Below are 19,384 nucleotides of genomic sequence, written 5' to 3' on the forward strand. Positions count from 1 at the left end.
GTAAACTGGGAAACAATCTTTACAACTAATGATTCTGACAAAGGACTCATTTCTAAAATATACAGAGAACTGAGTCATATTTAAAAAAACATTCCCTAGTTGTCAAATGGTCAAAGGATATGCAAAGGCAATTTACAGATGATATCAAAGCAATCCATAGTCATATGAAAAATTGCTCCAAATCATTACGCATTAGAGAAATACAAATTAAAGATTCTCTGAGGTACCACCTTACACCTCTCAGACTGGTCAATATAAACAGAAAGGATAATGATTATTGTTGGAAGGGTTGTGGGAAATCTGGGACACCATTGCATTGTTGGTGGAGCTGTGAACTCATCCAAACTTGCTGGAGAGAATTTTATTGAAACTACTAACCAAAGGGCAACAAAAATGAGCATACCCTTTGATCCAGCAATACCATTACTAAGTTTATACCCTGAACAGATGATGGAAAAGGGATAAAACCATCTCTTGTACAAAAATATTCATAGCAGCCCTGTTTGTGGTGGCAAAGAATTGCAAAACAAGTAAATATCCTTCAATTAGGGAATGGCTTAGCCAACTGTGGTATGTGTATGTCATGGAACACTATTGTTCTATTAGAAACTAGGAAGGATGGGAATTCAGGGAAGCCTGAAAGGATTTGCATGAACTGATGGCGAGTAAGTTGAGCAGAACCAGAAAAGCACTGTATACCCTAACAGCATCAAGGGGGCTATGATTAACTTTGCTGGATATGCTTATTTCATCAGTACAACAATCAGGGACAATTTGGGGCTGTCTGCAATGGAGAATGCCATCTGTATCCAGATAAAGAACCATGGAGTTTGAACAAAGTTCCAAGACTCTTCCCTTTAATTTAGAAAAAAAATATTGCTCTTATTTTCTGATCTTATTATCTCTTATACTTTATGTTTCCTCTTTAAAGATATGATTTCTCTCTCACACTCAATTTGGATCAATGTACAACATGAAAAAAATGTAAAGTCTGACAAATTGCTTTCTCGGGGTGGGGGGAGGGGGGAATTGGGGAAAAATTGCGGGAGAATTGTAAAACTCAAAATGAATAAAATCTTTAATTAAAAAAAGAACTAAAAATAGGAAACTACAAGGGCTACATAAAATTGGAATTTCTCAGAAAAAAAGAAAGTAGAAATGGAAGGAATGCATGAAATGATGTGGAGATGAAATCAATAGGAATTTGTTCATTAAAAATTCATATCACATGGCATGGCCTGTGTGTTCAAACTTAAAGAGAAAACTGTAATCTCAAGATTTTTAAAACATTATTTAAATGAGAATTAAAATTTTATAATGTTTTATATTTGGTGTTTTATTAGATTAAGAACTTTTATATTGCTATAGATTAGATGAATGACTATTACTGTGAATTTGCTGTTTAATGGGGGTGATGAGTTTCTATATTCGTCCATTGAACTCTGTAAAGATTTGCTCCTACTTAGGCCAATTTCTTTTTTAGTCCTTAAATAAAGTCACAGTCCATTAATAATAATGATATTGAAGTAATTTTCCAATATAAAAATGGTGGGGTTTTTTACTAAATTGTAATGCAAAATTACTGCTGTTCTTTCAAATCATGATAAACTAGGGACATATTCACTTATCAGTAAATTATCAGTATTCATGTGTGTGTGTGTGTGTGTGTGTGTGTGTGTGTGTGTGTGTGTGTTTGTCTTCGGTTGAAGACAGCTGAGATTGTCTCATATATGCTATATTTGTCCTTTGGATACTTTTTGACAAAACTATAAATTTACTTGTTACCTATATAGGTTGGCACTTTTCATTGATTTAAGTGATATGGAAAAGCAATAAAAAATACTGGTAATGGGATTAGAAACACTGGATTCCTAGCAAAAATCCTTTGAATATAATTTCTGTCACTATAATCTCTTAGTTTCTTTTCACTAAGTAATTTGAATTTCTCTTTTTTATCTATAAAATGAAGAGTTCCAAATAGCTTAATTCTATTTTTTTAGTTTCTTGTTTTTAATATTTATTTATTCTTTTTTGTACAAATAATTTTTTATACATTAATAAAATATTCTTGTTTAAGAGTAAACAGAATACCCCTGCCCCCACAAAATATAGACTCACTTGAGCAATAAAGTAAAGGGGAGAGAAAAAAATTAAAATTAAAAAAATAATAGTAATAATTGTAGGTATGGCCAGGTGGTGCAACAGACGGAGCCCCAGCCCTGGAGCCAGGAGCACCCAAGCCCATATCTCTGAATTTATAATGAATTATATGATTTTTATTAAGTTAACTCCCTTTATGAATGAATTGGTACAAAATTGTGATAATTCCCTTTGTTAGTTATATAGTTCTTTTTTCTGAGTTCTGAGTTGACTCAAGAGATTGTGTGATCTTGATTAAGAAATCTCTTAACTCTTATTTCCCCCCCGCCCTTATATTCCTTCCTAGAATAAGAAATCAATGCCACACAGCCTTTTTTATGTATATCATGTGGATGTTAGAAGATCAAAAAAGATTTTGCAGATTTTACTGCATTAAGTGGAATAAAGTATATTGATATTAGAATGTCAAATTCACTTTCTACTCCAGGTTTATTTTGCACAAGAGTAAGTTATTTTTTCAATAGGCAAATCAACCATATGAATATCAGCCCTGTTCACATTGCCTAGATCTAGAGAATTTTTGAGTTCTCTTTCTCAAGAAGAGATGTGTGCATGTGTAGCTGGTAAGCAGAAAGTAAGACTGAAGATGTTCCATTGTTCTAGGAAGTAGCAAAAATCACTAACTTCCTTTTCCTTTTCCTTTCTTCCTAACAATTCTGCTTCATTGTATTATGTTTCCTTCAATCTAACTTTTAGCAAAATAGGTAAAAGTCAATCAAGGAAGTCATATTAATGTGCCATGCATCTAGAAACTATAATAATAATATTAATAATAATAATAATTTACCTAATTTCCTAAGTACTTCCTTAAAAAGTACAAATGAAGTGGAAATGTTGTCTCTTTGCTTACGTATCCTTTGAGGACAATACAGCCTGTTTTTTGGTATTTCATATTACTTCCATTTTCTAAAAAGATTCAGATAACCAAAAATATGTTCCTTTCATATTTCTAGATTTTCTCTTAACCTTATTATTAACCATTTAACACCTACCACAATAGAAATTCATAATATAGGGGCAGCTAGATGGTGCAGTTGATAAAGTACCTGCCCTGGAGTCAGGAGGACCTGTATTCAAATCCAGACTCAGACACTAAATAACTACCTCTCTGTGTGATCTTGGGCAAATCCCTTTACCCATTGCCTTGCAAAAAAATAATAAGAAAAAAAATTCATAAGATAAAGAAAACTTGGATTTGAAAAGAAATTCAAAGGTCATCCACTTTTTGTCATCTTAGCCAATCTAATAGGTTTGAGTTGTTACTTCATAGTGGTTTTAATTTGCAATTTTCTAATCATTAATGATTTTTTATATTATTAAATATAATTTAATTTAACACTTTTTCATATTATTAAATGTAGTTTTAATTTTTACATTTAAAAACTGCCTGTTCACAACCTTTGATCAATTATCATTTGGGGAATGACTTGTAACCTTATATATTTGATTCAATGATACAGTTATCAGAACCAAGAGCTGTGAAAATTGTTCCCCAGGTTTCTTTTTTCCTTCTAATATTGGCATCATTGGTTTGATAGTGCAAAAGTCTGTTAATGCAAGGTAGTCAAAATCATCCATTATGCAATTTATAATGTTCTCTATGTTTTGGTTGGGAATAAATTTCTCCCCTTTCATTAATTCAATCAGATAGAGTATTTCATGATCTGTTAATTGATCTAGGGTATCACCATTTATGTCTAAATTCTGTACTCATTTTATTTATTTGTTTGTTTATTTATTTACTTTTCATCCATATGCACATGTATATTTTTAAGTTACAAAATTTCTTTCCACCCTCCTTTCCCACTCCCCTCCCCTCAGCAGCTAACAGTCAGGTTAGCATCGTGCATACATATTTTTGAAACCATGTTTACAGGTTAGAAATTTGGGGTATGAGGAATAAGAGTTAAAGGAAAGCGATATATAAGAGATCATTTTTATGAAGTGTTCAGATTCTGAAGGGTTATTTTTCTTGGTTTTTTTTTTTTTGCTTTGATTTGTTTTGTTTTTCTTCCTTTGGATGAGGATAACATTGTCCATAACTTGTCTAATATGGTTGCACTAGATTTCTGAACTGCTGAGAGGAGTTGCTTCCATCAAGTTTGGTCATCTCACAATGTTGTTTTTAAAGTGAATATTGTTCTCTTGGTTCTGCTCCCTTTGCTAATTATCAGATCCTGTCATTTCATGCTTTTCTAGAGTCTGATCATTTATGACTTCTTATAGAATAATAACCATTACTGGTTTAGCAATTCCCCAATTGATGGGCATCCCCTCAATTTCCAATTCTATATCACCACTAAAAGAGCTGCTAGGAATATTTTGGAACATGTGTCATTTTTTTACAATTTCTTCTGGATATTGTCCTAAAATTGGAACTGCTGGGCCAAAGGAAATGAACATTTTAAATTGGTCTTTGGTAATATTTCCATATTGCTCTTCAGAATGAATGGATGGTTCATAACTCCACCAGCAATACATCAATATCAAAATCCTCCCACAATCTCTCCAACATTGATCATTTTCCCTTTTTTCCTCATCTTACAAATCTGGTAGGTGTGAGGTGATTCCTCATTGTTATTTTAATTTGTATTTCTCTACTCAATAATTACTTGATCATATGATTATATTTAGCTTTAATTTCTTCATTTGAAAACTGTCCATTCATATCATTTGACCATTTATCAATTGAGGAATGACTTGGACCATTAAAAATTTGATGCAATTCTCTATATGTTTTAGAAGTGAGACCTTTATAAAAACTCCTGGTTGTAAAGGTTATTTTTCTAGCTCTCTCTCTTTTCCATGTAATTTTGGCAGTCTTGATTTTATTAGTGGAAAAACTTTTTAATATAGTCAAGATCATTTATTTTGCAGTTTATAATGTACTCTACTTCTTGTTTGGTCATAAATTTATCACCTTTCCATCGACCTGATAGATAGAGTATTTCTTGCTCTTTTAATTTTATCTATGATGCTGCCCTTTATGTCTAAACCAGGAACCCAGTTTGATCCTATTTTGGTATAGGTTGTGAAATGTGGGTCTATACCTAACTTTTGACATGCTATTTTCCAATTCTCTCAATAATTTTTGCCAAAAAGTGAACTCTTATCCCAGAAACTGATTTCATTGTGTTTATCAAAAAATATATTGCTATAGTCACTACTGTTTCCTTTGAACCTATCCTAATTTTAAACTTATCCATTACTCTATTTTGTAACCAGTGCCAGGCAGTTTTGATGACTGCTGCTCAACAGTATAGTTTTAAATCTAATATAGCTAGGCCACCTTCCTTTACATTTTTTTTATCAGTTCCCTTGCTATTTTGTCCTTTTGCTGCTCCAGATGAATTTCATTACTATTTTTTCCTAGCCCAGTAATGTAGTTATTTGATAATGTGATTGGCATGACACTGTATAAGTAATTTAATTTGGGTAGAATGGTCATTTTGATTTTATTAGTTTGATCCAACCATGAGCATTTGACACTTTTCATTTATTTAGATCTGACTTTATTTGGGTGAGAAGTGCTTCATAATTGTGTTTGTACAGTTTCTGGGTTTGTCTAGGGAAGTAGATTTCCTACAGTTAGTTTAAATGGAGTTTCTCCTTCTATCTGTAGCTCATGGACTTTGTTGTTCATATCTAGAAATGATGATGATTTATGTAGGTTTATTTTATATCCTGCTGTTTTACTGAATTTGTTAATTGTTTTAAGGAGTTTTTTAGATGCTTTTCTCAGGTTCTCAAAGTATACTATCATATCATTGGCAATGAGTGAAAGATTTGTTTCTTCATTGCCAATTCTGATTCCTTCAATTTCTTTTTCTTTTCTTATTGCTACAATTAACATTTCTAAAACTATATTGAATAGTAATGGTGATAATGGGCATCCTTGTTTAACCCCTGAATTTATTCAAAATGCTCTGTGCTTATTCCCATTACTTACAAAATTGTTAATACTTTTAGATAGATGCTATTTATTATATTAAGGAAAACTCCATTTATTCATAACCATTTTAGTATTTTTCATAGGATTGGATATTGTATTTTATCAAAAGCTTTTTCAGAATCTATTGTGATAATCATTGATTTTTATTTGTTTTGCTATTGATATAGCCAATTATGTTGAGTGTTCCCTTAAAATTGAACCATTCCTGCTTACCTGGCATAAATCCTATCTGATCATGATGTATAATCCTCATAAAAACATGATTTAGTCTCATTGCTAAAATTTTGTTTAAGGTTTTTGCATCAATATTCACTAGAAAGACTGATCTAAAATTTTCTTTGTCTGTTTTTGTTCTTCCTGCTTTAGGTATCAGCACCATGCTGGTGTCATAAAAGGTTCTGACAGAATTCCATCTTTTCCCATTTTTAAATACTTTATGTAGAATAGAAATTAATTATTCCTTATTTGTTTGGTATAATTTTCTTGTAAATCCATCTGGATGTGGAGACTTTTGCTTAGAGAATTTATTGTTGTTTTTCAAAAATTTTTTCCTGAAATAGTGGTATTTAAGTAATTTATTTCCTCTTCAGTTAATCTAGGAAGTTTGCATTTTCATAAATATTCATCCAGTTCACTCAAGCTATCCAATTTATTGGAATACAGTTTGCTAAAGTAACCTCCAAATTATCTCTTTAATTTCATCCTCATTGATGAGTATTTCACTTCTTTCATTTTTGATATTGTAATTTGGTCATCTTCTTAATTTTTTAATCATATTATCCAAAGTTTTGTCCATTTTATTAGCTTTTTCATAAAAATAATAGTTTTATTTATAAAATAAATGGTTTTCTTGCTTTTAATTTTATTTATCTCTCCCATGATTTTAAGAGTTTCTAATATGGTATTTAATTAGGGAAATTTAATTTGAACTTTTCCTAGACATTTTAATTGCATTCCCAATTCGTTGAACTCCCCTATCTCTATATTATTCATTTAGGCATTTAGAGATATAAAATTTCCCCTCAAAATTGCCTTGACTATATCCTATAAATTTTGGTATGATGTCCCATTAGTATCATTTTCATGAATATAATTATTGATTATTTCTATTATTTGCACTTTGATTCACTCATTATTTAAGGTAAGTTATTTAATTTACAATTGGATGTTGGTTTATCTTCCTATGACCCTTTATTACATGTAATTTTTATTGCATCATGGTCTGAGAAATGTGTATTTATTCCATCTGCCTTTTGGCATTTTATTAAGATGTTTTTGTACCCTAGTACAGGGTCAATTTTGGTAAAGGTGAAAATATTAATAAACTCTCTAGGAAAAAGTCTCCAGGTCCTACTGGATTTATAAGTGAATTCTACCAAACATGTAATGACTTCCTATTCTACATAAACCATTTAAAGACTAGGAAAGGAAGAAGTTCTGCCAAATTCCTTTTATAATTTCAGTATAGTGTTTATACCTAAACCAGGAAGAACGAAAAAAAAGACAATTATAGACCTATCTCCCTAATGAATATTGATGCAAAAATCTTAAATAAAACTGTAGCAATAACACTACAGAAAGTTACTATCAGGATAATACACCATGATCAGATTGGATTTAGACCAGGTAGGTAGGGATGGTTCAACATTAGGAAAACACTCAACATAATTAAACATATTAATAGTAAAACCAACAGAAATCATACGATTATCTCAATACATGCTGAAAAAGCCTTTGACAAAAATGCAATATTCATTACTATTTAAAAACCCTTGAAAGTTTAGGAATAAATGGAGTTTTCCTTAAAATAATAAATAGCATCAATATAAAACCATTAACAAATATTATATGTAATAAGAATAAACTCAGAGCATTTCCATTAAAATCACAGGTTATCCTTGAATAGTTTAATAACACAGGTGAATCAATGATAACAATTAACACCATTACTATTAAATATAGTATTAGAAATGCTAGCACTAACAATAAGAGAAGAAAAAGTAATTTAAGGAATCAGAATTGGCAACAAGGAAGCAAAACTTTCATTCTTTGCAGATGATATGATGGTATACCTAGAGAATTCGAGAAAATCATCTAAAAAACTCATTAAAACAATTAACAAATTTGGCAAAGTAGCAAGATAAAAATTAAACTCAAATAAATCATCAGCATTTCTATATATGAACATTCAAACCCAAGGACAAGAGATAGAAAGAGAAATTCCATTTAAAATAACTGTCAACAACATTAAATATTTTGGAATCTACCACCCAAGACAAACCAAGAAACTGTATGAACTAATATAATAAAAGTGACAATTCTATCCTTATTAAATTACTTACAGAGCTATAACAATCAAACTACCATATAACTACTTTACTGAGCTAGAAAAATAGTAACAAAAGGGCAAGAATATTAAGAATAGTAAGTGACCTGTTAAAAAAATGTAATGTAATGTAATGTGGCCTAGCTTTACTAGATCTAAAACTACACTAAAAAATGGCAGTCATCAAAACTGCTTGGTACTGGTTGAGAAGTAGAGTAATAGATCAGTGGATTAAGATAGGTTCAAAAGAAACTGCAGGAAATGAGCACAGAATTCTACTATTTGACAAACCCAAAGACAACAGCCTCTGGGACAAGAACTCAGCTTTTGATAAAAATTGTTGGGAAAACTGGAAATTAGTCTTGCAAAAACTAGACTTAGATCCACATCTCACACCCTATATCAAAATAATATCAAAATGGGTCCAGGATTTAGACATAAAGAATGATACCATAGATAAATTATTAGACCAAAAAAACCCTCTATCTGATCTATGCAAAAGGTATAGATTTATGACCAAACAAGAATTAGATCAGATTATAAACTGAAAAATGAATGATTTTGACTATATTAAATTAAAAAGATTTTTCACTATATAAAATCAATACTACCAAAATTAGAAGAAAAGCAGAAACAATCTTTACAACCAGGAGTTCTGATAAAGGTATCATTTCTAAAATATATAGAGAATTGCATCTGATTTATAAGGTCAGAAGTCATTCCTCAATTGATAAATGGTCAAAGAATATGAACAGACCATTTTCAAATGAAGAAATAAAAGCTATATATAATCATATGCAAAAAATGCTCCAAATCACTATGGATTAGTGTAATGCAAATTAAAACAACATTGAGGTACCATCTAACACCTATCAGATTAGACCAGAGGAGAAAAAAGGAAGATGATCAATATAAGAAAGATTGTGGGAGGATTGGGACATTGTTAATTTCTGGTGGAGTTATGAAAAGATCCAAACTTTCTGGAGAATAAAATGGAACTATCCATAAAGAGCCATAAAATTATTCATACCCTTTGACCTAGCAATTCCATTTCTAGGACTATATCCAGAAGAAATTGTAAAAACAAATGGGAAAAGTCATACATGTTCCAAAATAGGCATAGCAGCTCTTTTAAGTAGTGGGAAAGAATTGGAAATTGAGAGGATGCTCATCAATTGTGGAATGGCTAAACAACTTATGGTACATGAATATTATGGCATATTATTGTTCTATAGGAACAATAAGTAGTTGGACTCTAGAGAAGCATGGAATGACTTATGGGATCTGATGCTGAGGGAAAGCAGTAGAGCTAAGAGAACAAGGTACAAATCAAAAGCAGATGAGAATAACACCCTTGATGGAAGCAGTTCCACTCAACAGTGCAGAAAGTTAGGACAACTGTATAAGACTGGAAATGTATTATATTATCCCCAGCCAGAAGAAGAAAAACAAAACAAAACAAAACAAATAAGACACAGAAAATAAACCACCTCTACCAAATTTCTTATGTATCTCTTTCATTTAATCCTAATTTTGCATGCCAAAAATTACTAATTTTTAAATATGTTTAACAAAATATGAATGTAAAATGCTAACCTGACTGTTCCCTCCTGAATTGAGGGGAGTAGGAAGAGAAGGTGGAGGGAAATTTTGTAACTTAGAGATATACATGTACAAATGAATGAAAATAAGTAAATATATTTTTGGCATGTCAATGGGGTTAAGTGGCTTGCCCAAGATCACACAGCTAGGTAATTATTAAGTGTCTGAGTCTGGATTTGAACTCAGGTACTCCTGACTCCAGGACCAGTGCTCTACCCATTGCACCACCTAGTTTCCCCACTAAGTAAATATTATTTAATAAAAAATGTTCTCTAGGTGCCATGAACTGTCAAGAAAAAGGTCTATTCTTTACTATCTCCATTAAGTTTTCTCCAGAGGTCTATCATATCTAAATTTTCTAATACTTGATTCACCTTCTTAACCACCCCCTTCTTTATCAATTATTGAGAGTGGGAGATTAAGGTATCTATTAATAGAATTTTTCTTTCTTTGACTGCTATATTTCACTCAGATTTTCCTCTACAAATTTGGATGCAATCCAAGTAAGTGCAAACATGTTTAGTAATGTTATAGCTTCATTACCAATGAGGCCTTTTAAGATGATGTAGTTTCCTTTCTTATCCCTTTTAATGAGATTGATTTTTACTTTTAATTTAACTGAGATCAGGTTTGGTATGCTTGATTTTTTTTTACTTGAGATGAGGCACAATATATGTTACTCTAACTTTTACTTTTTTCCTGTGTGTATCTCTTTGCTTCAAATTTATTTCCTGTAAACAACATATTGTAGAATTCTGGTTTTTAATCCATAATGCTATTTGTTTCCTATTAAATGGACAATTCATTCTATTCACTTTTGCATTTAAGATTACTAATTCTGTATTTTCCTCCATACTACCTTTCTCCATTTATATTTTCCTCTTTCCTTTGCTCTTATTCCTCTTCACCATAATTTTGCTCCCTTTCCCCTTTGACTTTTCTTTAAAAATTTAACATTAAGTTTATTTTCACTTATACCTTCACCTTCCCTTTTATCAGTCCCTTCTTCCCTTATCTTTCCTGTTCACCTGCCCCCCTTTCTCTGTATATTGGGATAGATTTTTAAACCCAAGTGGTAATGTTTATTATTCCCTCTCTGGGCCAAAGCTTTTGAATAGAATTTGCTCAGAGTTCACATTCTCCCTTCTTTCCCTCAAATTATAAATCTTTGTGCCTTTTCCCCTGATATCATATATCTCTTTAGTACTATTAATCAGGTATCATCAATCACAGTTTGATTATTTGATTTTTGATAAGCTCATATTGTTATCAAAGTTTCATCACAGACTGTTTGCTTGATAAACAGCCTTGTTGCAAATTACCTCAAATTATAGTCATAAACATTTTTTATCTTACCCCCTTTTCAAGTACCCTGAAGTACAAACAATCCTCCTCATGAGACATAGTATCATCCATATCCAAATCATTTCTTGAACTACTTTTGCCTGTCCCTACCAGAATTATTTTCTCTCACCCACCCACCCCCTTTCTGCCCGGGGTACATAACCTGTGTTAAGTGAAACAGCGATTAAGTCAAATCCTGATCCAATTAATTATAAAATCTTAAAGATCTTTAAGTACTGGAAGGCTAGGGAAGTCTCACCTGAGAACTTTAAAAATAGTTGTAAATCACAGAGGCACTGACTGAGGACCTCAAAGTTTCTGATGTCCTCATTAGACAAGGGGCTAAGCACAGTGGAACGAACTAAAGTGTGTCAAAGGATAATGACACTTAAGTTTAAAGTTAACACCCCTGCTTTTCATCAGGGCTTTTCATCTTAAACTTGGTGATATCATCTTGAACCTGTTCAGTTGAGAGATAAGATCCAACTATATTCATATCTTTTAAGTTCAATCTTCTCAATTATATTCAACCCTTTAATTGTCTTGAGAGAAATTAAGTTCTAAAGAATTAAAAGTGTTATATCTTCCATTTTAGGGTTGTATACAATTTGATGTCTAGACCAACATTTGTTTTGTTTTGTGTTGTTTTTTTTTTCCTTCCCCTCTTCATTTACCTTTTTATGCAACTCTTGCATCATATATTTGGTGATTGAATTCTTTCTTCAGCTCTACTCTTTGTATCAAGGAAATTCTGGAATTCATATATTTCATTGAATAGTCATCTTTCTACCTGACAGTATATGCTGAATTTTGCAGGGTAGTGTATTCTGGGTTGTAATCCTAGGTCCTTTGCTCTCTGATATATGCAATTCCAGTCTTCTCATCCTTCAATGTTGAGGTTGAAAGGTCCTGTGTGACTCTGATTCTCTTTCCTTTGTATTTGAATTATTTTGGTGCTTACAATATTCTCTCCTTTATCTGAATATCTGAATTGAATTGTCTATAACAGCCCTAGGAGATTTTAAGTTTCTATCTCTTTCTGGAGGTATTCTATGTATTTATTTTTCTAATGTTATATTGTTTTCTTCTTCTACCCAATTTGAACAGTTTTCCCTTATACTTTTCTTCATAATGCTTTCCAGGGTTTCTTTGGGGGGATATAGGTTTTCTGGGACTCTGATGATTTGTAGATTGTCTCTCCTGGATATATTTTCCTGGTCATTTGTTTTCCTAAAAGGTACTTTATATCTTCTTCAATTTTCAATCATATGGTTTTATTTGATGGAATCTTGTAGATTCATTGGTTTCTAGTTGTTCAATTCTAATTTTTAGGCTTTCATTTTCTTCAATTATCTTTTGTGTTAACTTTTTGAGATTTTGTTTTATTTTGTTTTATAATTTCCCCCCAATCTTCCTTCCCTCCCCCACTCCCAGAACTCAGTCTGTTAGTCTTTACAATGATTCTATGGTATACATTGATCTAAGTTGAATGTGATGAAAGAGAAATCATATCCTTAAGCAAGAAAAATATAGTATAAGAGAAAGCAGAATTACATGTGTTACCTTTATAAAGGTGTTGAATTCTCTGATTAATTTTTCATAATTTTCCTACATGACTCTCATTTCTTTTTTTATTTTTTCTTCTTTGGTTTTTAAATTCTTTGATAGGCTTTTCAATGACCTTTTGTATTTAAATCTATTTTATAGACTGGTTTGATACTTCCTCAGTGAGTGATTTTTCACTAGTTTTTTTTTTTCAGATACATCATTGTTATCCTCTTTGTAAGTAGTTTTCCATAGTGAGCAGTCTTTTGGCTTTTTTGCTCATCTTTGTTGTTTTACCTCTGCTCCTGGGGTATAGGGAGTATAGATCCAAGCTTTTTTTTTCCCTGAGGCTGGGGTCTGAGCCCTGGCTTGTCATGGATCAAGATGTTGGCTATACAGTCCAGGTCTTTCCTATTTTTTTAAAAAAATATTTTATTTATTTTCATCCATATGAACATGCATATTTCTAAGGTACAAAATTTCCCTCATAATGTTGTTGTTGATGTGTATAATGTTCTCTTTCCTCTACTTCCTTCACTCAACATCAGATCCCATGCATCACTAGAGTCCAACTCTTTATGGTTTCTTATAGAATAATAGTATTCCATATTATTCATGTACCATAACCTGTTTAGCCATTTTCCAACAGTTCTTTCCTTTGAAAAAGTTTATTTCTTCCTTTATGTCCAGGTTCTGACTTAGCAGTGGTTTAGTCCCAACCCAGTTCTGTCTTTTGTCCCAGTGTTCCCAAGGTTTATACCTTGTTTGGGATTGTGATCCGCCCTGTTGGCTTGCCATCTAGATGCTGGGACCTCTGTTGTTTTCAAGCTGATGGGACCTGGATTGTACTGTGACTAAGAACCTCCTACTGGCTTTCCCACTCTCCTGACTCCTGGACTTTACTTCCTCCCTGCCAAGAAACAAACCTTCCCTGAAGAGCCTCCAGGATGTCTACCATGTAAAACTTCTTTGAATCTTCATTTTTTTCTTTGTGGGATCTGTAGCTTAAACTTTAGAATAGAAGTTTCATTTATCTTTGAAAGGGAAAAGCTCCAGGAGTATGTTAGTGTCACTCCACAATCTGGCTCTGTCTCGAAAATCTCCTGTACCTATTTTGACCTTATTTTGGTATAAGGTGTGAGGTATGGATCTCTGTCTAACTTTTTTCTATAGTACTTTTCAGTTTTCCCAGTAGTTTTTGTCTAAGAGTGAATTCTTATTCCCAGAATCCAATGACTATAAGTTATTCAAGTTAGATTTCTATAGTCATGGATACTGGTGTCTTTTGTACATATTCTAATCCACTAGTCCATTATTCTATTTCTTAACTGGTACCAGACAATTTTGACGACCACTGTTATGTGGTATAGTTTTAAAGCTGGTAAAATTGGGCCTCCTTCCTTTGCAGTTTTTTCCAGCAATTCCCCTTGGAGTTCTTAACCCTTTTTTGCTACAGATGAATTTTACTACTATTTATTCAAACTCTGAAAAATAGTTTTTGGTAGGTTGATTTGGCACTTAATAAATATTTTAATTTGGATAGAATTACCATTTTTATTAACTCAGTCTAACCAGAAGCCATGGTGCTTTTCAAAGTGTGTAGATCTGACCTTATGTATGTGAAAGTATTTTTTAATTGTGTTCATGCAGTTTCTGGTTTTGTCTTGGGAGGTAGATTCTAGATATTTTATGGTGCCTACAGTTAATTTAAGTAGGATTTCTCTTTTTAACTCTTGTACTTGGACTTTGTTGCTTATACATAGAAATGTTGATGATTTGTTTGGGTCTTTTATATTCTGCTACTTTGCTGAAGTTGTTAATTGTTTCAAGTAGCTTTATAATTCATTTTCTGGGGTTCTCTAAGTATATCATAATATCATCTGCAAAAGTAGAAATTTAATATGCATAGTTTATATTTTTGTGAATATTCATCCATTTCACTCAGATTATCAAAGTAATAGTCAAAATAGTTCTAAATTATCTCATTAATTTCCTCCTCATTGGGAGTGAATTTATCCTTTTCATTTTTGATACTGGAAATTTGACATTCTTCTTTCTTTTTTTAATCATAAGGGCCAAAGTTTTATCATTTTTATTATTTTTAATAAAACTAAGACTTAGTTTTGTTAGATAATTGTTTTCTTGTTTACACTTTTACTAATCTCTTCTTTGGTTTTTAGAATTTCTAATTTGATATTTAATTGGGACTCTTTAATTTATTCTTTTGGAGGATTTCTTTACCTGTGTTCCTAATTCATTGATCTTATCTTTCTCCATTTAATTTGTATATGCATTTAGAGACATAAAATGACTCCTAAAAATTGCTTTGGCTACATCCCATGAATTTTGGCATGATGTCTCATTGTTATCATTTTTTGGATGAAATGACTGATTATTTCTATGATTTATTGTTTGATTCACACATTCTTTAAAATCTGGCTATTTAGTATCAATTAATTTTATTTATTTTTCCATTATCCTTAATTACATGTAATTTTTATTGTATCATGACCAAAAAGTATGCATTTGATATTTCTGCCTTTATGCATTTGACTGTAAGGTTTTTTTAAATACCCTAGTACATGGTCAATTTATGTATGTGTAGAGAATTCCAGGATGAAGCCAAGGTGGCAGCATGAAATATACTCCCAAAGCTTTACCCTATCAGGTAAATGTATCCTCAGTTCTGATATTCACACTATAGATCCCACCAAGAAAAAGAGAAGATTCAAAGAAGTTTTCAACTGTAGACATCATGGAGGATCTTCAGTGAAGTCTGTCTCTTGGGGGAAAAAAATGGAAATAAAGTTCAGGAGGTGGGAAAGCAGGAAAATCAGAAGAGGGCTTTTAGCCTCAGTGCAATCCAGTTCCTGACAGCTTAATAACGGCAAAGTTCCCAGTAGTTAGATAGGAAGCCAGCAAGGAAGAGTCCAGCCCCAAATAAAATCTGAACCCTGAGTACACCAGGGTAAAAGACAGGACTGGGTTGGGAACAAACCACTGTTAAACCACAACCTGTAAAAAAACTGGGTGGGGGGGGAGGGTTATGCCTGCAAAGGTAAGGCCTGGACTGCACAGGAAAAATCTCGGAAAAGAAGAAAAATGGGAAACAGAAATGAAAATAATGCAGGAAATTTATGAAAAATTTCCCAAAGAAATCAATACCATTACAAGTAAAAATAACAACTGGAAAAGGAAAATACAGTAGTAAATTGAATAAAATAAAACCTTAAAAATTAGAATTGAACAAATAGAAACCAATGAATCTACAAGACTATGAGATTCTATCAAACAAAATAAAAAGGTTGAAAAAAATTGAAAAAATATAAAATACCTTTTAGGGAAAACAAATGACCTGGAAAATAGATCCAGAATAGATAATCTACAAATCATCAGACTACCAGAAAGCCTGGATCAAAAAAGAACCTAGAAAACATCATGCAGGAAATTATAAAGAAAACCATCCAAATAACTAGAACAAAATAACAGTATATCCTTTGAAAGAATCCATAGAACCCCTCCAGAAAGAGACCTCAGGACAAAAGCTCCAAGGGCTGTTATAGCCAAATTCAAGAACTCTCAAAGAATGGAGACAATATTGCAAGCACCAAAAAGAAAATAATTCCAATACAACAGAAAGAGAAGCAGACTTATAAAGGACCTATCAACCTCAACATTGAAGGGTCAGAAGACCTAGAATAGCATATTTCAGAGAGCAAAAAATCTGGGATTACAACTCAAAATGTACTACCCTGCAAAATTCAGCATATGCAGTCAGGGAAAAAGTTGGATGTTCAACTAAATAGAGAACTTCCAGAATTTCCTGACACGAAGACCAGAACTGAAGAGAGAATTTAATTGTCAAATTTATAACTGAAGCTATTCATTAAAAAAAAGAAACCATAAAGGGTTGACTAGAGAAACATGGAATGACTTATAGCATCTCATGATGAGCAAAGGGAGTAGAACCAAAAGAACAATGTACACATCAACAGCAACATTATTAGATGAACAGCCTTGATGGAAACAGCTCCTCTCAGCAGTCTTGAGAGATAGAACAACTATATTTGACTGGTTAAGGACTTATTACTCCAGAACAGGGGAAGAAAAAATACAAAACACAGAGGAAAAAAGAAAAACAACCCTTCTAAATCTGACAAACACTTTATAAAAATTATCTTATGTATCTCTTACCCTTAATCTCAATTACTCATGCCAAAAATGACTAATTTGTAGAAATGTTTAACAAAGCATTTATGTAAAATACTAATCTGATTGTTCTCTTCTGAGGGGAGGGGATGGAAATGGAAGGTGGAGGAAAATTTTGTAACTGGGAAATTGCATGGACATATGGATGAAAATAAATAATAAAAAAAATTTGGTATGGTTAAAAACTTCTGGGGTGAAGTCATTTCTGGTGTTTTTCCCTAAATAAGCATTACATGAAACCTCTACACAGATATTAAAGTTACAAAATTGTCCAAAAACTGTCAGGGACCCAGCTCTGGACCTTGGCCACCTATGGGCTAGGAGATGCCTGGGGTTGTGAACCTGCCCACATAGGTGCTGGGAATGCCCCAGTAACAGGAGTGGCTCTGCCCATGAGGGAGGAACAGGGGAGGAGCTCGGGGGAGGAGATCAGGGCTATATAAGGGATGGGGCAGGGGAAGACTAGAGCCATTTTTCCATTCTATGTAAGCAATAAAGACCTGCTTGTTAGATTGCTACAGGGTGCTCTGTCCAGTTATCCCCAAGGAGGGTTCGTGTGTCTGAAGACCTGGAAAAGGTATGTATCCAGGCGAAGGCTTGGGATACCTATCCCTGGGCAGTTGGCACCCAAACAGGGACAAAGGGAATTTCCGCCTGGCCTCCCTTAATAAAGGGGAAGAGCTGGACAGCCTCAGATTAATTTGAGGTTAATCTGGGCCGAAGTTATGGGGCAGGGGCTGGGTTTTCCCCTGATTAGACCCTAAGAAAAGGCAGTTCTAGATTGTCAGTTATATAAATTAGGCAAGCAGCATCAATTTAAGCCACATATTAAGCAGTGCCATGAATAAGGTGTGGGAGGTCTCCCCATGGTTAGAACATTCAAGGATTACACAGGAGAATTGGGAGACAGTTGGGCCACAGTTGGCTTCTTTTGATGAGTCATGTCCTGGAATCTTAACTGACCAGGATTTCTCCTTTGATTCTCTCATAAAAACAAGGCTACAGGGGGCTTCGCATCCCTGTGCAAGAGAAACAATTGGCACACAAGTGGGAGAATCATTAGGAGAATCTTCTGAGGACGAGAATTGTAATTCCCCTCCTCCTCCTCCTCTGATTTATCCTTGGGCAGAATTTAGAGAAACTTATGAGAAACATAATAAATATGGAGTTGGGGAAGAAGAAGAAGGAGGAAGTAGACATTCGGAGGGTGGAGCAAGAGCAGGGAAGGGTAGGGAGGAAATCAGAATCAGGGTTGTGGCGCAGCAGAAATTAAGACCCAGGGCTGTGGCGCAGCAGACATTGAGAAAGGAGGAAGTGCTTATGTCATGCCCACAGGCAGAGAGCAATGAGGAAGAGGTCTCCACCTCTCTGTCTACCAGGACTCTGAAACACCGAGCCAGTTTCACTTTTGGCTCTTCCAGGGGCCCTGCTCCAGAAAGCCTTATAGCATGCAGCCTTAAAGTGGCTGCTGAAGGAGTGGAGATTGTGGATTGGGAAGATTGGTTTTTGATGATGGCCAGGGTGACAATCACCATCATGAGCCAGTTCCTTTTAAAGTATTGAAAGAGCTCAAGGAAGCTGTTGCCAAGTACAGCCCCTCTTCGCCATATGTGAAACATTTATTAACTAACGCCACTGCTGCAGGGCCTTGGATCCCTTATGATTGGCAAGAGGTTGCGGGTGCAGTGCTCACCCCAGGACAAGCAGTCACTTTCACTGCCCTTGTAAAGAGAGAGGCAGAACAGTACATAGAGGAGAGGGGTATCACCAACCCCGATGAGGCTTTTGAGATGATTACAGGGACAGGAAGATGGAAAAGACCTAGAGACCAAATACATTTACAACCTATGGTATTTGCAGCTATTCAACTTTGCCATGTCAGAGCCTTTGGGAAGTTAGACACCCAAGGGGCAGAAAGGGAGAAACTTATTGGTCTTAAACAATGAGCCAATAAAACCCCTACAGATTTTATCCCCAGGGTACAAGAGATAGTCATACCTATTTTAGGATACGCAACTGGTGCCAAACTGCTTATTCCACATTTGGTGAAAGAGGGTCTTCGCCCTGAGTACCAACAGCTCTTGGCTGGTTTGAGAGCCTCCTAGAGGCCCCCCTAAAAGTAGAGAACATCAAGCCATGTCAATGGCGATAGCTCAGGGGATTAGTGAAGGCCTTAAACAAGAAAGGGCACTTGTTTTTTTAGGGGGTTTTTTTGCAAGGCAAATGGGATTAAGTGGCTTGCCTAA

General features: G+C 33.7%; 1 pseudogene; it reads left to right on the forward strand.

Moving 5' to 3' along the window:
* The window catches only part of LOC141511899 (DNA-directed RNA polymerase III subunit RPC6 pseudogene), a 119,571-nt pseudogene extending 100,487 nt beyond the window's left edge, over nt 1-19,084 (forward strand).
* Nucleotides 19,085-19,384: the final 300 nt, after the last annotated feature.

This window comes from Macrotis lagotis, chromosome 2, assembly GCF_037893015.1.
Source record: "Macrotis lagotis isolate mMagLag1 chromosome 2, bilby.v1.9.chrom.fasta, whole genome shotgun sequence".
In the NCBI taxonomy this organism is placed as follows: domain Eukaryota; kingdom Metazoa; phylum Chordata; class Mammalia; order Peramelemorphia; family Peramelidae; genus Macrotis; species Macrotis lagotis.